The sequence below is a fragment of the Mustela erminea genome, chromosome 6 (assembly GCF_009829155.1).
Source record: "Mustela erminea isolate mMusErm1 chromosome 6, mMusErm1.Pri, whole genome shotgun sequence".
In the NCBI taxonomy this organism is placed as follows: Eukaryota; Metazoa; Chordata; class Mammalia; order Carnivora; family Mustelidae; genus Mustela; species Mustela erminea.
The window spans coordinates 113532867-113556242 of NC_045619.1; the positions used below are offsets into that span (position 1 = coordinate 113532867).

At 40.4% G+C, this 23376-nt stretch overlaps 1 long non-coding RNA gene across 1 annotated transcript; it reads right to left on the reverse strand.

Moving 5' to 3' along the window:
- Window positions 1-140: 140 nt before the first annotated feature.
- On the reverse strand, window positions 141-23112 carry LOC116592513. Its single transcript, XR_004286497.1, has 5 exons — window positions 23027-23112; window positions 11169-11828; window positions 7326-7426; window positions 4963-5193; window positions 141-312 (listed from the first exon to the last, which is right to left on the reverse strand). It is a non-coding gene; the product is annotated as an uncharacterized LOC116592513 (long non-coding RNA).
- Between the last annotated feature and the right edge of the window lie 264 nt (window positions 23113-23376).

Consider the following 23376-nt stretch of genomic DNA (forward strand, 5'->3'; position numbering starts at 1 on the left):
TTTTTTAATTTCTTTTCAGCGTAACAGTATTCATTGTTTTTGCATCACACCCAGGGCTCAATGCAATCCGTGCCCTCCCTAATACCCACCAGCTTGTTCCCCCAACCTCCCGCTCCCCCGCCCCTTCAAGACCTCTTATTTTACACAAAAACCACTTCAAAATTATCTCAGAAAGGTGAGAACGGTATATATTTTTTTCAAGTGAAGGAGGAAATAAATCTGTCATCTTCATTGATCTTGCAGAGCAAGGTTAGGCCATCCAAGGTTTTTTAGAGAACTTGCTTTATAAAAACTTCTTTAAGAAAGCAATTCCTATGAAAGAATAAGAAAATAAGAATAAGCAATTCCTATGAAAGAATAAGAAAGAATAAAAGAACAAAAGCTGTGTATTCAGGGGTTAGAGTAACTTTATATGCAGAAACTTAGCAACAGTTCTATTCCCTTTGCATATTTTGATGATTTGGACTTCTCTAATAAGCCACTATGTGGTCTTTCTAAATTACTATTTGATAAAGAAAATTTAAAAAAAAAAGTCACCACTCTTTCATTTGATGTCAAAAGAGAATGAAAGCAAATCAAAGACCTAAGGTAAAATTATAGACCATGGTTTAGTATCTCCAATGGGTTTATTTAATTCTACTGAAAGTTATTGAGCTGTTCAAACCAGAGCTGTGTGTTAAATTGTGTTTCACTATATACCCATCATCACAATTCAAGGAATAATAACTCATAATAAGAGTTACAATTTATCATTTATAATGAGCCAGACACTACCTTAACATACTTTCTAGTATGGAAAATTAAGGGATAGGCCTAAGATCACATATCCAGTGAGTGAAAGATTGTAAGTCATGTTGGTAACAACACAAAAAGCCTGTGAACATGGTACTAGGCATGCAGAAAGTGCTGATCAGATATTAATTGATTATGGTTTTGATGGAATACAATGGAAGTATATTTATTTATAAAAAAGTCACCCATCAAGGGCTGCATTTTTATAAACTTGAGTTAAAAACCTGCCAAAACTAAGGTTTTAGTGCATGTAGAATATTTGATCAAATGCTTCCAGGTATTAAACAAAATCTAAAATAGAAAAATTGTACCTATATCTAGCTTTAATAAGTAATCTCTTTTATGACATCATTCTCCTTTTGAACAGACAGATTGCATAGGGGACCTGTATATGAGACAAGGCACTAAAGAAAATCTCTCTAGTATTTAACATCCAATGATTTAAAGGTGAAATAGCCTTGACCTTCAATTCCCTTCACAGTTTCAGTTATGCCCTGATCACATTTATGCTGTAATTTTGTTTCATTTTGGTTTAAAGAAAGAAGCTCTTATGGGCAATGCCTATTGAGCTACTGTGGTCAAATATTTATTAAAAAGAGCATATTGATTTGCAGATTATAACTGACCACATATGAACCCTTCTTTCCAGTGACATTCTTATTTAAGATATTGATTAAAGGCTTTTCATACAGAAAGCATTTTTCTTGTCAGTTCCGTTATGCTGGCTTTTGTAATAAGCTAATTTGATTTCCTTTTTTAACCTTTGTTTGATTAGGGGAACAGACATTTGCATTAAAATTCAAGAGAGATGAAGTCTATCATCGATCTTGACTTCCTCATGGACCTCTTGTACTCAGCGAAAGATGATTTAGAGAATGTCAAGAGTCTTGGAACAACCATAATGAGAGAGGGGGAAGAAAATCACTTCAGACTTACAAACCAGTAAGGGCTTATTTGACAGAAAGGGCAATTGCATTTGGTGGATATGTTTTAGAGAAATCAAATTCAGGAAGTTTAATTTTGTTCTTAAGCCAAGTCATTAAGAGATCTATGAGATGAACTGCCATTAATAAATACATGCTAGTTAAAACCAAAACAGCTCAAAACATCTGAAGAGGTTAAACAAAACACGTACGTGGTTCCTTGCCACAAAGGAAGATTAAAAGCAAACTCTAATATTTCTTTCTAAACATGTTCCTGGTAAAAGCACTAACCTCAACACAAGTTTGTGATTTAATCTTGTATTGCAGTCTGAGAACTGTGGGGATAAAACCCATATCAGTCCCAGGCCCCTACTAGTATACCCCAGGATTAATCAGTTCTCTTGTACATTAAGACTCAAAGCTATTTGCAAATTAGTTTAGTTATCCTGGCCTCTGGATCCTTTTCATAGACAGGAACCAATACATTTGGGGGCCTTAGTAGGTCAGATCCATTGCTTATTCCTGAAATTGTCCCCAGAGATGTTTATTTGGATCTTTTCTAGAAGGGGGAGCTCATGCCATTTTCTGAGGCGTTCCACTGACTTGGGATTTTTAACGCAAGAACAACTGAGCACCAACACTGAACCTAGTGACATAGCAAATGTTCAGTGGGTATATTGAAAATATATCAGGTGGGCCCACTCATTCTTTTTGCTATAACTATTCAGAACATTTTCAGGAAATATGATGTAATAGTGAGTAAAACCAAAAGACAAGAAAAGGAAAAAAATTTTTATTAAAATCCCCCAAACTATTGGTTGCAAGATCTCTGGTTTCCAGTATAATTGGACTATCTCTCCCAACTCAACTGAATACATTTTCATAATGCTAGATTGCTTGGAAGAATTTCTGAAGTCAGCAGGCCATTGTTAATTTCTTTCTTTCTCAGGAAGAATCACTGAGTAGATTTACCCAGAGTGACATTCCATTACCCATTGTTCTCACAGAGATGGTTCATCTTTAGTCTCCAGTTTCTAGATTTCACAGTTTACAGATGTGGTTTGACTATCTTTTTATATTAATTTTTTAATCAATATAAATTAATGTTTTTCTCCTTTATGTTAACAGAAGCAGAGATTTTAGGAAACTAACTTTTTAAAGCCTTAATTCAATTGGGAAGTAGAAGTTACTCGATATTTGGCATTAGAGCTAAATCTAGTATTTCTTTTCTTCTGTGAGTAATGTTATAAAATTACATATACATATATATATTTTAGAGACTGTAGATGAACTGAGTTTGTTTAGATATAAAATATTTTTAAATTAAGAAAATAATACAACTAGACTACTTTCAAATTTCATGATGTTGGGCTCTTTTACAGTAAAGATGACACTATTTGATGTCTAACAAGTAGTAGAGATGAAAAATATTCCATTTCTGGTAACAAGTTTCCAAACCATTAGTCGTATGAAAGTAGAAAATCCGTAAAACATGGCAAAAGAATTTAAGGGAGGTATGTTCATATGTCCCATATGGGCAAATCATTAACTGTTCTTTCATGTTATGAATCTATAAGTATCTATATTATATTTTATATTGCATTAAAATCAATATAATGTAATATACAATTCATCCAGAGGATAATATATTTATGTGTTCCTAAGATATTTTTACTTGAACTTTTAATTTACTTTTAATTTTACTTGGACTTTAATTTTCAACATAATGCTGCTCAGTTTCCACCTGGATTGTTCTTCCAGGCTCATGGCAGAGCCGACAGTCCTAGCACCTGGGATATCCATTAGACTCATCCCACTGGAGGTTTAGAAAGCAGACACATCATTTTTTTAGTCTTCAGTTGCCTTTCAAATTCATTGAACAGAATTCCTTATCTCATAACAAAGATCTTACTAGAGTATTTTATGTGTAATTTATCAGAATAGCTGCCAAGATGTTCGATTTTTTTTTTTTTTTAAGGCAGAAGCTTTAGGGCAGACAAGCTCGAGGTTTCAAAAGCCTGATTTTGCATGTTCTTCATTTTCCCTGTGGTCTCTGCAGTCTAGTTCATTGGTAACCACCATGTTACTGTTCCTGTCTCAACTGGCTCCTCATTACTCAAAGCCAATAATAATTGCTAACTATGACTAATATCACATGGAAGGTCACATAGTTCACTGCTAACCTTCATTCCAGCTCAAAATGTTTTCAAGGTTAATAGATTGATTTTGAGCTGAGATATGATGCATTTATAAAATGGAAGAAAATGAAAAATTTGGCATCACCAATATGCGGATAGTTTTAAATGATTCATTTGTTACATTTGGACTGTAGCCATGAAACTCATTTGATATATATCACATAGTTATATTCTAAGCTAGACACTAGAAAATAAATTAATGATACATTTTAACATTAGACAATTTTGTACACGCACACTCTCTCTCTCTCTCTTTCTCTCTCTCTCTCACACACACACACACACACACACACACACGTACAATCCAGGATGGGAATCAGGGCACTATAACTTATTAACTATTCCAGCTGAGGAATATCATGTATGTAAAAGAGAAGATAGCCACTTTCAAAGATTGAGACTACACTAAAATACAGTTCAGTTAAAACTATCATTCTAAGAGGCTGGTAGCTGATTGCTTCGTTGGTCTCCTTGCTTGGAGCAAGGACAAATGAAATTCCTGATTTCATCTCAGTTCTGTGCTTCTTATACTGTGCAGGGCCCTGGTTTCAGTCTACAGAAATCTCTTGTTCTGCCTGCACCCTTGACCGGACGTGATAAGAACACTGGAGACCAGGAAGTTCCTTACCATTAGCCCTTCTGATCCTGCCCAATGCCTTCTTCTGGGCCCATTCTCACAACCAAGTCCTGAGCTTGAATTTCAGTTCATGTTTCATGAACCCAAGGATTCCTGGCCTCTGGTCCTGGCCTGGACTCATGGTCTGGCCCAGCTTTGCCACCAAATAGAAGGCAGCATTTCCTCAGTTTACCCAGTCTCTTTAGGCTTTAGGGGCCTTAGGAAAAACAAGTCACCGAGGATTTCCTTTCAAGTGTTGTTCAACTTACCATTCTTCTTAATTCCATAAGGTCTAGATTACTAAATGCACCTTTATTTATATAGGTACGCTCAGTGCGCCTTGTGTAGACTGCCTTTATTTTCAGGCTTTTCCTAATCAGCCCAACCATGAGGTCTATTACGGTGGGCTCCTCTGCCTCTCCCCGACACTCACCAGTGACTTCCCCTTTCCTTACAGAACAGCACACAGAACAGAACACCTCTCCTTACAGAACAGCTTGGCTCGGCTTGTCTCTCAAGGCTTCCTTGCTGTTGTGCCCACATTCCTGTTTTCATGGTCCTTAGGGAACAGGTGGACCTGCGATCTGCTCTTGACTCAGTTCTCACCTCTGCTAATGGCAAATTTAGGATGTCGCTTCATCTAGCTGAGCCTCCGTTTTCCACCCTATACAATAATGAAAGTAAAATCTTCCTTATAAGTTTTTACAAGGCTCAGTAAGCCTTATTACAAGTTAGATGGTGGGGGGGATGCTTCTTGAATCTTGAATCCACAGCCGTCTCACCACTTCTAGAAGACTCTTTGCCCCCTCAGTTCCCACTCTGTCTTTAAGGCCATTCTCCATCTCCTTCACAAAAGCTGCTGTGATTAGGGAAGTAATCTCAAAAGGCATTAGATTTTGATCACTTTGGGGCGCCTGGGTGGCTCAGTGGGTTAAGCCGCTGCCTTCGGCTCAGGTCATGATCTCAGGGTCCTGGGATCGAGTCCCGCATCAGGCTCTCTGCTCGGCAGGGAGCCTGCTTCCTCCTCTCTCTCTCTCTGCCTGCCTCTCTGCCTACTTGTGATCTCTCTCTGTCAAATAAATAAATAAAATCTTAAAAAAAAAAAAGATTTTGATCACTTTGATTCATCACTTCTTATTCTTATCATTGCTTAGTTTTTCAGGAGTGAGAGTCTTGCCTTCCCCAGTAGATCGTAAGTTCTAGGAGGGCAAACTCTAAGTTTACCCTCTGCCACTAATATTTTGCTGCTTCTTGGCCTTGCCTGTCCCCTTGTATTCAGTGTCCCTTTGCCCCAAGTATTTCTGGGGGTCTTCAGAATGTGTCTGCAGGGCTCATTAATATTTCCCTCTTGTGGTATTCAGCCTTCATTGAGTAGAGTAATACTCATCCAAGACAGCCTCATCGGTACGTTCCCACGCTACCTCCCTGAGGCATTCCGACTGTCTGCACTGTCACTCACGTCATGTCTGTGGAGTACACTTGCTGCCCTCCCTGAAGGCTGTCATGTCCACTGATCATCAATTCATTACACTGAGCCCCTTGGGTCCTGTTCCTGGTGCCCCCAGCGTCTTAGGAGAATTTTTAGGAAAACAGTCCGTATTTAGGGAAACATTTTCCCTGGGATAGGAATTTATTGGGAAGCTGCCAGAAAAAAGGCAGGGTGCAAGATTCAAGAGCCCCCCCCCCCAATCCAACTTGTAATAAGGCTTTCCTACCGGGTTACGTCTGGATCCTGCTGTCTTTATCCATAAGCTCGTTGCCTTGCAGGAGCTCTCAGAACCTCCAGCAAGTAGACTCCTAATGAGGCCCCTCCCAGCTCACCCGCCAGCCCTCATTTCCAGCACTAGCATCAGCTTAGCAGCAAGCCAGAATCTGCTTGGCCTTCTTTAATAGCGTACTGCTGGACACACACATAGAAACCAGCTAAAGATCAGTAGACCAATTATCGTGGTCCCGTCGTGTAAATAAACTAATTTGGGGCATTACATGGAATCTGTACCATGAAATTTCATTTTTTTAATTCCTATTTGAAACTGTTGATTTTTTTTTTAAGATTTATTTATTTATTTGAGGGAGGAGGCAGCAGAGGGAGAGGAAGAGAGCATCTTCGGCAGACTCCCTCCTGAGCGCAGAGCCTAATACGCGGCTTGACCTCATGACCAGAGCCCAAACCATGAGCCAGATGCTGAAATTAACTGAGCCACCCAGGCGCCCCTCTTGTTTATCTTTTTGTAAAAGTAAGAATAAAGGAGAATAATGTCTGTTATTTGAAACATGCATACAAAGCACAAGTCCAAATAAGCGGGTTAGGGATGACTAAACTTGGCAAAAACACATGTTCAGAGAAACACTCATTTTGCTTTATGCTGTTTAGCCAGACAGCACCAAAATGCTTCCAACCTGGGGCACCTGGGTGGCTCCGTTGTTAAGCATCTGCCCTCAGCTCAGGTCATAATCCCAGGGTCCTGGGATTGAGCCCCATGTCAGGCTCCCTGTTCAGCGGGAAGCCTGCTTCTCCCTCTCCCCCTGCTGAACCTCCTGCTTGTGCTCTTTTTCTCTCTCTCAATTAAATGAATAAAATCTTAAAAAAAAAAAAAAAAAGTACTTCCAATCCTAGACTGAGAAGGCATGAAAGGATCTTGCTTAAGGTACTTCTGAATCTACACAAAGTCCACTGGGCTGAGAATTCAGCACAGCTCCCAAGTGCTTTTGGTATCATCTTTAGCTGCCCCTGGTCCCTGTGAGCCTCACCCCCAGTCCGGTTCACCTCCAGCTCTTTGGTTAACTATCTCTAACCTTCCCTGGGAGGATGAGAATGATCCTGATAGGCAGTGATGGAACCTGCTAGAGACCTCTCATCCGGCAGGGCCCTAGTCTGCAGGAGTCCTCTTCACATTCTGAAAGAGAAGTAAGAAAAGGTAAAGGGTCATTTAGAGGAGATAGAAACGTACTGTGTTTCCCTATGGCTGGCCCTCTGGTTTTCAGTCTCCTAAGACACGGCTTTACCTGGTGACTTTAAGGATTTCAAATCTGCGTATAACACCCGACACAAACACATACTCCAGACAGAGGCATGTACACATGCACACAGACTCTTTCTACATTGAAAATACTAAGACAAACCAGCAAGAGATCCATTTCACAGTTGTGGTCATTTTCTAGTGGCATAAACTGGGGGCAGTAACTCTATGGAATTGATTTTCCAGACGATATGATATACAGATACAGCATGCACAGAACATTAGAACCAGAAGTGACCTTCGAGGTCATCTAATGTCATTTCCTCTATTTGCACATGAAGAAACTGAAGCCTCAAGAAATGCAATAATTTGTTCAAAGTCAAGTGTATGTTCAATATTAAAGCTCGCATTAGGACCCAGTTCTCTCTAAAATTGACCTTTTTTTCATCCTGTCCTCATTTGCCCTTACTTGGGCTTATAAGCTGAAGTTGTCTTCTTAGCCCTGCTTTTTGTACTGGGTGTTTTGCAAACAGCTATCCTGCTCAAGTGTCAGCGTGTTTTGTGGTTTCCACACATCCTATGTGTATATTATACGACAGCAGAAAGACTTGAAATAAATCTAATTGATACTTTTCTTATTTCTTAGTGTTCGGTACATTCATTTAAGAATTCTCTTTCTATGTACATCTCCCTGCCTTGCCCCCAGTTTTGTGGAGGAGTCATTTCTGAGACTTGAAGGTTTAGTGACTTTAAGCTATTGTCAGAAAGCAGGTGAAAAGCAAAAGGAGGAACCCCATTACCCAGTGGCTGCTAGTCCTCATAAATTACAGGCCTGTTGCTTTTTACTACTTAATTTCATAAGGTGATCCCTCCACCACTCACCTTGGGCAGAAACTTACAAAGACAATAGACAATCTAGGCAGATATTGAAGAGAAAATGTTGCCAGGGGGTGGGGAAAAAAATGGATGGAGCAGACAAATTACAGGGTTGTCTTTTCAGTCATGAGACTGGAAACAAGTCTGTGAATCAGTGTATGAAAAGGATATTTAATAGGATGGGAAAAGTCCCTTTAACACCTGTTCATTCTGCAATTGAATGTGCTGGTGCCATTCACTCACAGTCTGGATCCGCTCTCCAACTCTCCAAGCAGAAAATGACCTCACTTCTTATTCTGTAAGGACTGAAGCCACAAAACAGGGTCTGTTTTTAACAGAACTGGAGCAATAACCATGGCATTGGCTGCTAGGAAAGTCTGTCTTCGAAGGTCTGGCCTGAGGCATTGAGGAATCAGAGCCAGGGGAGAGAGAAGGAGAGATTGTGAGCTTGTTTAAACACAACCACGTGAAATGAAGAGTGTAGAAAATAAAAAAATCTGAATAAAAGGTGAACGCATTTTACCCTGAAACTTACTAAGTCTAGAGTCACATATGCCAGGATAAAGAGGAAGAGGCTCAGCCACTGCTTTTTATTACAATCCGTTAAGGTAATGGAAATTTTTCTTTTGAACTGTAGCTGTCTGTGTTGACTTTGGTAAGGTGGCAATTCAGGTCCATTTATTGGGAAAGGATTCCAAGTAAGCCTCAGCAGGACTCAGCCCAGAGCTTTGCACAGTCTCCCATAGAAAGACACCCTTTTGCAGGGATCATACAATGAAATGTTTACATAAGCTTATTTCTTTTCTGCACTTCTCCAAAACTTGAAGCTTCTTCCATGCAAATTTGTGAAGAATGCATTTCATCAAAGACTCTCACTGAGCCCAGTTTTATTTTTTCCATGCACCAAAACCAGCACTGTGGTAAGCAATGCACAGAACACAACGTCATGATTATCTTGGCCTCAGAAATGCATTACTTACACTTAGAGTTTTTATATTTGTCCAGAAATGAATAATGCATCTAGAACACATTTCTAAACAGCTTACAACTTTTCTTAAATAAAAGTGAGCCTTTTTATTGTATTCCAAATTTAAGGCTGATTCTCGACTTAGGTTATCTAAGAATTTATCCAATGAACTAGGATTGTCACTGATGGTCTTGAGGACTCCTGGGTACAAGAATGTAATATGTAAGGTGTTGTGGGAGTGTGATGAAGGTGGTAATTAATTTGGTCCATAGGAGGGAGTGCAGGGAAAGTTTCACAGAAAAAAGACTGGTTCTGAGCAGGTTCTTGTGGTGAGGAGGGTAAGTTGGTATTTCAAACAGGAAACAACATATGCAAAGGCCCAAAGGTGTGAAGATATGTGACACATTCGAAGAATAGCCAATCCTCTCATCTGGCCAGAGTGTTAAGTGCATGGGGTAGGGAGCGTGGGGGGGCAGAGCAGTGAGTAGCAAGAGATGAAAGCAGGGAAGTTGGTGACAGCTGAACTGTGAAAAGCTCTGTACCAGAAGCCAAGGACTCAGAATTTCTTCTACCAAAAGAGCAGAGAACCCCGTTGCCTTAACAGCGGCATTCTTCTTCACAGTATGTGGACATCATTTGATTTTTACCCATCAGGGGTTTCCCCTCCAAAGGCTTGGTAATGGATTTTTCAAGCCCATTCACTTCCCTCTTAACTTCCGGGAAGACTACAGTTCTCAGTTTCTCTTACAGTTACATGGAGCCATGTGACTGAGTTCTAGCCAATGTAATGTGGGCAAATGCAATCATTGTCACCTCCAGAAAACTCTGGTGAAGAACTCTGAGACTCCAAAGGTGGCGGAGTCACTAGATGGAAGGATCGGGGGTGCCAGAGTGCTGTATGGAAGGCCATTCACCAGATACTCAGACTATGACTTCAGTCAGAGATAAACTTCCTGTGTCATTAAAGCTATAAGGAGTTGGAGAGGGTCCATCCTGGTAGTCAACCTAGTTGATCTAGTTCAATGGCTGAAGAAATTCTCTGGGGAAAAATAGCTGCTTGCCCCATGATACGTCCCAGGGTATGGATAAATACCAGTGGTGCTCACTTTCTCCAGCGAGGCTTCAGTGCATATGTCTAGCCTCAGATTCTCTCTGACTCTAACTTACCGACAACAGGTTGCTGGTGGTTCCCTCTTTCTTCCAACCCTGACTGACCACCTCCATAAGGCTGTACAGAGCCAGTTCCGTAAAACCAAGTCACCTCTCCCTTTGCTGCTCCCATCCTGTAAACATCATGCCAACTGTCAGTTGTGTTTTAGGAGACTTTTTCCTCTTGATTTTATTTTAATTTGACTTAATCTGTATATAAATATATTCATTTGGGGAGTGTTTGGGAGCTGCAGCCTATAATAGGTCTAAGCTCCATGACTCTCTGGAGATAAGCTTGAACGCAATTTACAGGCAGTTCTTCTTCCAGTTCTGAACTGAGCTCAGTTCGGAAGAAATGAGAGTAGAAAAAGGATGAGGAGTCAAGGAGGAGAACACCTCACTTGGAATTCTAAGAGTTGCTGTGATGGGCTTGTAACATGGCTTGAACCACTGTTGTATAAAAAGAGTTTTTGAATCCCAGAGACTTAAGCTAATCTTTTAAGATTTTTCCTGAAAGATTTCCTTTTTTGAGTGTAACACTCAGGAATTTGAACTCATTTCACTATCTAATGCCTTAAGCTTTTATATTCTCCAATTCTGGGTGAAAGTGAAGCATAGCAATTCTGAGGGAAAGCTGAGAGCACCTCTGAAGGGACCCACTTACGGAACATGCTGTGATAGGCTTACCTCTGTGCTTTCAATATTCCTGCACTGAGCTTGATGATCTCACAAGTTACAACTGGCAGCAATTTAATGACTTATTCCTTGAAGAAATCCATAACAGCATTTTACAAAACTTTATTTTTTGCCATTTTGACTCTTCTTTAAAAATTGTTTTTGTTGAAGCCTGCTGAAAACTTAGACAAGAAGATATAGGTCATTCCACAAAAATGAGAGTTCCCAGGAGAAGAATCTAGAAAACGATGCGACACCATGGAGTCAGACTCCCCAGGCTGAAATCTTGGCTCTATCACTAAGAAGCTGTAGGACTTTGGCCAAGGTTCTCAACCTCTCTGTGCCTCAGTTTCCTCCCTGTACCTCAAGTTCCTTCTCTACCAAGAGAGTTGTATCAGTGTCTGCCTCATGAGGCATGGAGATTGTATCATTTGTTCACAATTATCCATTTCCTTTTCTTCTTTTCCAGTGTTCCCTGTAGACATCCTCACCCCACTGATTGTGGATATAGACCTTGTGACTTGTCAAGATGGACCATAAATAGATGAGGTGTTTGCCTCCTCTGAGCTGAGGTTTTCAGAGGCATTGCATGTTCCCGCCAGCCCTTGTGTTCTGATCTCCCACACTGAGACCATTAGGGTTCATGTAGAGGCTGCTTCCTCATCCTGCTTTCTGAAATGAGAAGACACAAGCACAGACACAAGATGAGTCCAGCAGAGCTCAAGTATCCAGAAATTCCAGAACCTTTGGGGTTGAAAATTGAAACTTTCTCATTTCTAGCAGGTTAAAGAATCTCAAATTAAGATGAAGATTGCTCACAAATCCAAAGCGCTTATTGTCAAGTCTACCAATTAGATTAATATGACCCTAGTAAATTACCTCATTTAGATGAATGGCTCAGGGAAAAGAAACTAAAGATCCGGTCCATCTGAAGCTTGTAAGATCAGAGTACCTAGGAAGGCATTTCTTAAAAAATAGGGGTATGGCTATTGACTTACATGGAACTTACTGGTATCAAACTGAGTAAAACGAAAAACAGTTTTGTAGAGAAATCTATTGCCAAAGCACTCCCAACCTAGATTAGAAGAGACTATAAGTGTTCAAATAATAAAATAATCCTTTGGTCTCCAATCTTCTACAGGTGGGAAGCAGTCTGAGATACCCTCTCAGTCACAAATTGCATCTTCTCCAATCTCACTTCAGAAGAGGCCAAGGAGGATAATGGAGAAGGAAGAGCTGTCCAATCAAGCATCGTGGAGGACAACAGGCTGAAAAATGACTCCCAGAAAATGTAACTGGAACAAATCAAGGAACATGTCCTACCATCAGGGTGGACGAGCTTGCAACTTTTGTTCCCTGGAACATCAGAGCTGCTATTAACCAGTGACTGACATGTACCTCCCGTTCTTGCAATTTTTTAAGAAGGTGTCCCTCCTCCACTATTGTAGTATATTGATTTGGGGGGAGAAAGAAGAAGGACAACTTTTCACTTTAGTTCATGGGTCTTTAAATCAAGAAGAGCAGCAAGGAGAATATATGTCACGTGACATGTAACCACCAGATTCTGGACTTCTGAGCCCAGTGCCTGGTAGTTTTAAGTATCTTGGGGAGAGGTGAGAGCATCTTGTAAGCAGAAAAGCAAATTGGGGCAGACTGCATTTTTTGTTCACGACTATTTGACTGCTCACCGCTGTTGCCATCCTTCTATAGTCACCGGAGTATCCTTGGCTATGCGATGAATATGTTTGTCATGAGTGAGAAGCTGATTTCAGAAGCATTGCAAGTTTCCTCCAGCCTTTCTGTTGTCTCAGAAAGCATCTTTGACCGGGTTTTCAGAATAAGAACACATGTAGAACTCAGCACATGACCACAGCCCCAACGTAATATGAGCCTGAAATCCACAAAAATATTGGAGTTGTGTATTACAACAACAAAAGTTAATACATGAGAATATCTTGAAACTTTTTGTAATAATTCATGCTTAATGCAATGGCTGGCACATCCTAAATTCAAATTAAATGTTAAATTCTGTTGTTGATTTCATCTCTCTACCCCCATTCACCCATAACAGCTCTAGAAACAGAATTGGCATTCTTCAATATTTGCAGAATATTGAAGATGAATTATTGAAATGTATACCTTTTATAAAGTTAAATAAAGTGAATGAAATAGAGAATCACTTTGCTAGTCCTTATCAATCTAGTGGGACACCCAGTAAATTGTAAGGGACAAAGTTGCTTCATCTATATTTGAACTACCTGGACTGAGAAAGCACATGATATGAATAATAATTTTTAAAACAAAAAATAAATATTTTTGGCCAATATTTTTTGCTCTTCTGAAATAGGAAAATCAAATTTTCTAGTATGAGAGTTCTGGAACTATAAGAAACTCATTTTGGTGCCAAATACTCACTAAACTTGAATGAGACTCAAATTCTTGTTAATGGGGCTTTTTGAGAACACCATTCCAGAGCAAGGACATAATATTCTTTCTGAGATTTTTAGAGTATTCTTCCAAGCTGACTCTTAGAGATATTGTTGATAAGTTCTAAGGTCATTTATTTTGAGGCCTTAAAATGTTCCTACAAATAATGGACAACTCACTTTAAAACTGTAGTAACAAGGGAAGAAGGGTGATAAAAGTGGGTAATAAAAATTATGAGGGATTTATTTGGGGCCCTTTAAAATTAAGATGACTCATAGGAAGGGCACATCCTTTTAAAATTTGAAATGTACCCTTGGAAATAAAAGGATGTCCTGGAGTGAGTGAAATACTATCTTGAACCTCCCTCACCCTGAGGCCTGCAGAGTTTTAAGTCAGCCCTAAGATGGATGTTAAGAATAAATGATTTTTCTTTTTTCAGAATAATCATTATTCATCTTGTCATCACCTACATTTATATAGTGAATTCAATTTGAAGTACTTTTATATCCTTTCTGCCATGATTCTCCACATCAACCACATGAGTCAAGCTACACAAGCTTTATTTTCATCTCTGTTTAACAGAAAATAAAATACAGGCTCAGAGAGGTTGGAAGACCTACCCCCAAGTTGCATAGCCAGCAAGTGGCAGGGGTGGCTCATTTTGCCTCAGGACCATTGTCCTGTTATCTGTTATTAAACCTCAATTGGGGAAAAATGAAATAAGATGAAACCAGAGAGGGAGACAAACCATAAGAGACTCTTAATCTCAGGAAACAAACTGAGTGTTGCTGGAGGGGAGGGGTAGGAAGGATGAGTGGCTGAGGGATGGACATTGGGGAGAGTTTGTGCTATGGTGAGTGCCGTGAATTGTGTAAGACTATTGAATCACAGATTCATCAATTTCACATCATTTAATTCATCAGTTAAAAAAAAAAGTACCAGTTGACTTCCAGTATTTAAATGGCAGAATACAGATGTAGCTTCCCCTTTCATCTGTCCTGCAGAAACATGAGAAGCAGAGCTTAGTCATGAATCATGGTTATCCCATCCATCCATGAAACAAGGTGGAGGCGAGAGACTGTGGATGGCAGACAGCGCTGCAGATCTCTGTTGGGCATGAAGAAGAAGTCTGAAAGAGCTCACTGTTGTACATGACTCTGCTGGGAGGAATGTCCCAATGACTTACAGAGCTCTGTCCCTGCCTCACAGGCACCACTAGCATTTTCTGGTCCAGAATGCCCATCTTGGTGTGGAAGAGTGATGGCCAGATGGGATCATCACAGGATGGAGTATACAAAGACACTACAAGAGAAAAGATGAAACAAAACAGAGTGCAGGGGCTTGGGGGTAGTGGTGACAAGTTAAAAAGCATCACCAGAAATGTGAATTAAAGACCAGGCAGAATTATGACATCAAGTATGTATATTGCCATGAATTCACAAAGGGAAATGAAGCTATTGATTGATTGATTGGTTGATTGATGATATTAAAGTTTCATGTTGGGTTACAAGGGCCCTGGGAAGCTCAAGGGAAATAATAGGTGAAACAAACCCTCAGGGAAATAATAGGTGAAACTAACCTTCAAGGAAATATGAGGGTAACTTTGGAACTAGCACAAAGGAGCATAGACACTGCTGAGAGCATATAAGGAAGGTAGACAACAAGTGTGAGAAAGTGAAATGGCAATAAAGAAGAGCTGGAAGGGACTGGTGATGAATGATCGATCAAGAAGACACATTCATGAGCTCCAGATTTAATGAGAATGGAATCTAAATTCTAAATGGCATTTCTCATTCAAGGGGGAAAAGCTCACATCAGATTGTCAGCGCTGAGACATATCCTAGTGAAGTCCTGGGTATCCAAGATAAAAAAAGATTTCCTAACAATGGAATCATTATATCAATAATATAACTCAGAGGAAAACGAGGATAAAAGAGGAAAGTAGTGTAGGTATAGAGAGTTCCTTCTCTCTCACACCCAGGTACCAAAGCTGATAAACCATTTAATACAACTTTTTAAAATATACAAATAGAAACATTAAGAAAAATATAGGGCACCTGGGTGGCTCAGTGGGTTAAAGCTTCTGCCTTCAGCTCAGGTCATGATCTCAGGGTCCTGGGATGGGGTCCCGCATTGGGCTCTTTGCTCAGCAGGGAGCCTGCTTCTCCCCTCTCTCTCTGCCTGCCTCTCTGCCTACTTGTGATCTCTGTCTCTCTCTCTCTCTCTTTCTCTCTCTGTCAAATAAATAAATAAATAAAATCTTTAAAAATATATATATAAAAGTCAGAATTGGCTACTAGAAGGAACACTGGGGAGAAGAAATGGAAATTGCTGATCTCACCATTAATACAGTAAGAAGTCAAAGAATGTTTTATTCAAACAAATAGTGGTGATAAGTAAATTATACTACATTCTTATAAAACCAAACCAGTAGAGAGAGAATTTAATCTTTCATATTATCAGCAGAAAGAAACACAAAACACAGACCACATAGTGAAAGATAAAAATAAAAACATCAATATAAACCAAAGTGTATCATTAATTATGGCAAAAACAAGACCTGTCACATCCACTTCAAGAAATTTATCCTTCAGATATATTCATATATGTGTGAATGATGGATGTACAAAGATGTCAACTGCAGAGTTGCTCGTAACAACAAAAGCCTAGCAGCAATCTACAAGTTTATTAACAGCAACTAATTGAATAAATTATATTTTAAGAGCCACAAAATGGAATATTATACAGCAGTCAAAAAAGACTCCCACATCTTCAAAATCATACTGTTAGGTTTAAAAATAAGGTATAGGGGGAAACAAATAAGGTATAGGGGAGGTGAACCATGAGAGACTATGGACTCTGAAAAACAGTCTGAGGGGTTTGAAGTGGCAGGGGGGTGGGAGGTTGGGTACCAGGTGGTGGGTTTTATAGAGGGCACAGATTGCATGGAGCACTGGGTGTGGTGCAAAAATAGTGAATACTGTTATGCTGAAAATAAATAAAAAATAAATAAATAAATAAATAAGGTATAGAATACACAATGATTCGTGATGAAAAAGCACATGTACATACAACATACAGTCTGTGTATGTGTGAAGGAATGGAGGTACATACTCTCTTTGAAAGAACAAAGAAATGGATAAAAACAGACATCACCAGAGAGGGAAATTGGATCAGTGGAGGATGAAGGCAAGAAAAGTAACTATTGACCAGGTACTCCTCTACACTTCCCAAACTATGTAGCTTCTAACCAAAAGCCATATGAATTAACTAAATTACAACAGGAAAAAAACAAATTGTTGACCTTATTATGCAAATGCCAAGTTATAGTAGGTTGGGCATCAACGTAATTCCCTGCCTAAAGCATCTCTGAGCAATTGGTTTGTTCCGTGTGCCATTAAAAGATAAGATTTCACATTGAAGCCAATCAGAGCTTGCCTTAGAAGAGACCTGAACACAGATATCACCATCATCTAGATAGAAATGGCCCAGACCAGCAGCCTCATGTTTATTTCAAGAGAAGGGTAGAGACTGCCCACCATTTGTGGCATCTGATCAGACACGAGGAAACTGAGTTCAGTCAAATTGAAATCACAGTAATAGCTAGACAGAGGTACAGTGTGTCCAGGGGCATACCAGGACAATCTGTGAAACCATTATTAAGTACTCTACAATTTTTAACTTTTATCATGGAATGTCCATTCCCACTGAGAGCACCCTCTTCCAGACATCATTCAAAATGAGAAAACATTTCCTTCTTTGACTGTATTTTGTGGATTTTTTCAGGTTTCTATTAATAGATTATAATCTGCAGACCTAGACCTGAGGGACAATTTACACAAGACTATTCACATAGTATGATCTTCCACAATTCACTGTTTCAAGGCATGGCAGGGGGAAAAAAAAAAATCACAACTGCCTAGGGAGAAAAAAGAATTATAAGGGTGCTTCCCTCTTGAGAGTTGAATTTGATCCTTTAAGGCCAGCAATTCAATCTTTTAAAAGGCACATCTCTGTTCTAATCAATCAAGCTTTCATTTCCAATGGCAATAACCTTCCCTAGGCACTCGAGAAGTCAGAAACTAGAGCCATAGTACATGAAAAGTCGATATAGTATTTTCTACTAACTTGACTTGCTCTTTCAAACCAACCCAGGATTTTGTCAGCAGGAAATCTGATGTTCCAATATATCATGGGATGTCCACACCATCTACCAGTGCAAATCTGCCCCAGTAAATGGAAATGATGTGGTTTGCATCTGGGACTTAAGGAATAGACTTCCTGGTAAATCTGAGAAGAATCAAAGATAAGCAACAGCCCCCAGTGTGTCCAACCTAACATCTTGGGTTATACTGCTTTGGGAGGCATGTGTCCAGAGGTAACTGATGAGATATTCTAGGCAGTAGGGGTTCTGATCCTAGTTACTGATGATAGCAAGTGGCTTTGCAGATGTCAATGGCCAATAAAAGGGTCAGAAATCATGGGCCTGATTTCAGTCCTCTGTCCTCTGCATTAAGAAAGTTTTGTGTGAAGTGATAGGAAGACATTTTGTAGGGATTTTTTTCCCACTGTATCACCTTAGAAATTTGCTCAGGAAACATTCAAATTTTCACAAGACTGGAAAAATAATTTTCTTCGTGAACACATTCCAGGGGCTGAACAGTCAATATTATATCATGATGGAGTTTGTATCTGAACACGTGGGTGGATGGGTAGTTAATGGATGTGAAGTCCAGAAACCCGGCTTTAGGCCACGGCCCTGGGATACCACCACCACAGTATGAGGCCTGTCAGGCCTGGAGGCCATTTAACTCTCTAAGCCTGCAAAACAGGGATCATAATAGCTGGTCCTTCTCTTGGGTCTCCTGGGAGGACTGATGGCTATGAAGTCTGTTCTTATATTTTGTGCTTTAAAAGGGATGTCATTATTCTTCAGGTAGTTCTTAATGGTAGTAATTCTGGTTTTCACGAATACTCTGCATCTAACACTTTATATGGCAATTTCCTACTTGGATCTAGTTCTTTAAAAAAAAAAACCCTTTATTGGTATGACTGACTTACAAAAAGCTGTGCATATTTAATATATCTAACTTGATGAGTCTAGAGATAATCATACACCCCTGATAACATCACCACAATATATGTAGCAAACATATCAATCACCTTCTGAGGTTTCACCCTGCCCTCTCTATCTACGTGTGTGTGATAACAATACTTAACCTAAAGTCTACCTTCTCAGCAGAATTTTTCAAAGTATACAGTGCAGTATTAACTACAAGCTTTACGCTCAAAAATAGGTCTCTAGGACTGATTCATTTCGTAAAACTGACACTTCTTGATCTAATTTTTAGGTTAAAATTTCCTGTACTACTATCATGAAAATCTTTTATAGCTCAGTTGGAAAACAATCTTCTTTATGGGTTAACAGTATTATCATAAAATAAAGGTGATAACAGTGCATTTTGTGACACTTTAAGATTCGTTCTGATCATTTCCTCAGATGTGCAGTTATAAAAGTTGCTAGTTACAACAATGCATTTAGATTTTCTTTAAACAATCTAAGCCTTTTTCTATCACTTTTGGTTCAATGAATACACACAGGTATTTTAAACTAGTGGAATCGTTTAACAGTCTTGTTAGTATCTATTTTCCAGATATTTAGCAGTACAAGTTGCAGCAATGTCATCCCTCTGAACTGCCTAGCTGCGTGTAGATATGACATTTTCGTTTTGCTCCTGAGTCCTCCCACCAAGCTAACCAGGGTGAAGAGGACCAAGGCATCCATGGAGGGACCCCTCTCTCTAGGTCCTGGAATGGAAGCAGAAGTCACTCCGCTGCTACGCTGGTGAGTACCCAAGGTGCACACAGGATGGAAAATGAATCCATCCTGTGGCCAGAGTTGGAACTACCTAGAAATCCTCCCAGATCCTTGAACAGCTAAGACAGCCTGGCTGTTTTGAACTGCTCGCCAGCAGCACAAGCCTGGTGTGCCAGCCAGGATTCCTTCCAGCAGGCGGGAAAGGTCAGGAGACAGACTCACAGTTGTTTAAAAGTCCCAACAAATCGTTTAGTCCAAGGGCCATGCTGAAGAATGTCATATCTGCCCAGGGGACCAGTCTGTGGTTTTCAAACAGGACAAATGGGTGTGGGCTGAAAATGTGGCATAACCACCAAGAAAGAACCGAAATTGCCAAGCAGGAGAAGCAGCTTCACACCCTGATTATAATCTTTTGCCTGGCTGCTTCCTACCATATGAGCTCCTTTCAGTTACCTATAAGAACATAATGTATGTAGCTGAAAATAAACTAGGTCTTAATGCATTGCTTCATCTATCACCACCAGTCCAATGGCAGTAAAGTGCACCAAGAGAAGTTCTCGACAAGGGGAGCCCCCGAGAACCCCTGTCCTGGAACTATCATTGACAAGAGCAAGTCTTGCAAGGGCTCTGGGCCTTTCCATTCTTGTTCATGAAATGGAAATAACAGTATCAGCGCCATTCTTCCATGCAGAATTGTGCTGAGGATAGAGAAAACCAACCCACAAGTTTCCAGCAGCTCCCCAGGCTCCCAGAAGTGTAGACCCTGAGTGGGGCTTAAAAAGGGTTAAGAAATAATATCTGGCCTGGAGTATTTCACAATAGATTTTGGAGGGATTGGGATTAATACCTGTGAAATAATGGTAAACCATTGGGTGGTATTTGCACAAACGCTCGGTTACAGAATAGAGCCTGCAAAGGGTGGGGTGTATCCTGAGAGGGGCCACAGCTGGGCTGGATCCTGAAAGATGAAGGAAAGTTGGCTGGGCAAAGGAAGAAACTGCTCCAGCGAAGACTTGGGAGCAATGAGCTGGGCCGTTCAAGGGACCATGAAGTGATAGGCAAAATGTTCGAGAAGAGTGGGAATGCTAAGTGAAGTAAGTCAAGCGGAGAAAGACAATTACCATATTGTTTCACTCATATGTGTAACATAAGGACTAGCGTGGAGGACCACAGGGGAAGGGAGGACGAAACTGAATGGGAAGAAATCAGAGAGGGAGACAGGCCATGAGAGACATGGACTCTGGGAATCAAACTGAAGGTTCCGGGGGCGGGGGGGATGGGGTGACTGGGTGATGGGTATTAAGGAAGGCACATGTGGTGATGAGCATCGGGTGTTACGTGCAACTAATGAACTGTTGAACACTACATCAGAAACTAATGATGTATTACATGTTGGTTAATTGAACATAATAGAAAAAAAGAGTAGGGAAATGAAGTTGTGCAACGAGGGTGAGACCTGATCACAGCTATAATGAAGCCAGGTGGAGGAGGTATGGATGAAGAAGGGAAAATAGGGGTCTGGGGGTTTTTCAAGCAACAGTGACCCAGTACATAAGGAGATTGTAAGGTAATTAGTATGTACACTGCTCAGAGCTAAGAAAATGGAAAGTAATATGGAAAAGAGTCTATTACCCACTCTTAATAGTGGTAATAGAAAAAAATGGAGAGAGAATGGAAACATGATGAAGGAAAAAACTGGAAAGACTGAATGACTGGATACAGGGGCTAGAGATGGGTTAAAAAGTTCATGCAAGTGTTTGAGACTGGGTTTTGAAAGACAGTATACACTGACATTCTTTGGTCTGCCTTACTTTATTGGGGGATCATTTCACATCATTGTTCCACAGAACATTCTGAATGCAGTCAATTCATCAATTACAACAGTATTTCCTCAATAAGAAGAGCTATTCATTTCATGGTTCTGTAAGTGGGTGTACTTGATTCTTTCCACCTTGCTCTAACATCAGCTCCCGCTCTCCAGTTTTTCAATAAATGTTCAGTACTGTGTCTTTTGTCATCGGTCTTTTCTAAAAAGAGGATCTCTGAAGCTTGAAAGCACAATTGTTTGTAGAATACATCCATCTTTGTTTGAATCAGTACACTGTTTTTATGAATTTTAGTTACTGGCTCTCAGGGGGGAGACACAATTCCAACTTAGTGCACTAGATGGCAGACAATAACTACATTCTCTCCATCCCATTAAAAAAAAAAAAAAAAAAAAAGAATGCAGCAGTGTGGAAAAGGGAAGAACTATGGCTCACATTTCTGTTTGCCCTCTAAGCTCATCTAAGAAAACACAACTTTTATACCTAACATCTATCTGCGTTCCACGGAAAATAAGAATTCAGAAAAGGGTCTATTCAGACCCGAGCATGCATACTTTGCTTTTGGGGGTATTTTGTATTAGTTTTTTGAAGTTTTTGTTTAATTGACTTCGTTTTGTTTTACCTGATTAGGAAATGGTGGAGGGAACAAAGAATGAAAGGGTAATGATATTATGAAGTGAGGCCATCCTGATTATAATGCATCATTCATTCATTCATTCCTTTTTGCAGAGCAGGGTTGGGGGAGTTCAGGTAGAAAGGGCACAGTAGGAATTTATAGGGGGAAGTTGTGATCAGGATGAATAGCAATGAGATTATTCTCAAACACCATACACCATCATCACCAAAAAGATGTACCCTAACAGCCAGGGACTAAGAAACTACTAAAAGTTACTTTAATGGGACATTCAGTTTATCCTTCTGCTTCTGGATACAGCTATACTTAATCACTTAATAGAAAAAAGGAGACAGTGGACTTCAAACTGACTCTAATACAGAATTGCTTGTAAAAGTGGCTTTAGTTAGCATCCTTTGTAAAAATGGTTTTGGTCAACATTCTTTGTGTCTATTTTGTGCAACACACTACAGTGAATCCTAACGTTCCATTGCAGAGAAACCTGTGAGATATCTACGGATTTTTAAAATATTCTTAGCGACAGTCAAGGTCCTCATGTTTTCTAATTATATCTAGAAAGTAAAATAAATATTTTATTTAGTATGAAATTCGGCTGAAACCGCTTGTAATACCCTTGGTGAAGTCTAATATTTTTAGAAAGCCAGCTTGAAAATAGGTGTGTTTCTGTTTTTGTTTTTCCCTCCAAAAAATCAAAGAAGAGACAGTTATTTAAAGCTAATAAACACATGTTCAAGACTTCTTATTTCTCCACATTTTCTAAAATCTCCGGTCGTTGTGAATAACCTGAACTTTTGCCTGGCCAACTGTAGCAGGAAAAAAAGTGCAGCTTATTCCAAGGGCTACCTCCCCACGGCGGGACTTCCAGACGCTTGCTCTATCCCTGCTTGAACTTCCTTTTCGAGCTCTCTCCCTCTGTAGCTTCAACGGAGCGACAGAAAGCGCGCGTCCGCGGCGGCGTCTGGGAGCGCGCGCGACCCTTCCCGGCGTGCGGCCGGCCTGCGCGCGGGCAGCTCTGCCGCGCCTCCTGCCGCCCGCCGTTCGCGCGCCCTGTGCGGGAGCGCGGCCTCGCGGGAGCGCGCCAGAGCGGCCTGGGCCACGGCGGCTGCCGGGGGAACTGGGGATCAGCGGCTCCGCGAGGACGCGACTGCTTTCTTAACTGACTCACCGTTACTAGAAGACAAACCACGCTGGCCCACCGTAGTGTCAAGTTTTCCCCGAGTGATTTCATGGGCCAGCTTTCCTAGCAAGGCCAGAGGCTAGTCGTGTGAGCGCTATTACCATATATAGAGACAAAGCGCCTGGTGAGAAAAAAAACCCGAGCGAAGCCTGAGTCAGTGGCCTTGGGTGGGAGGGACTGTTGGGAGGGTCAAGGCGAAGTCTGCCCCTCGGCAGACAGGATTACTAACCGTGTTAAGTCTGCAGATGATTCAAAAAGGCAGATCAGAAAAAGGAAGTGTTGCAAATACCCGCGCACTGAGGGAACTCGAACCGGCAAGGAGTTGCTACACAATGAAA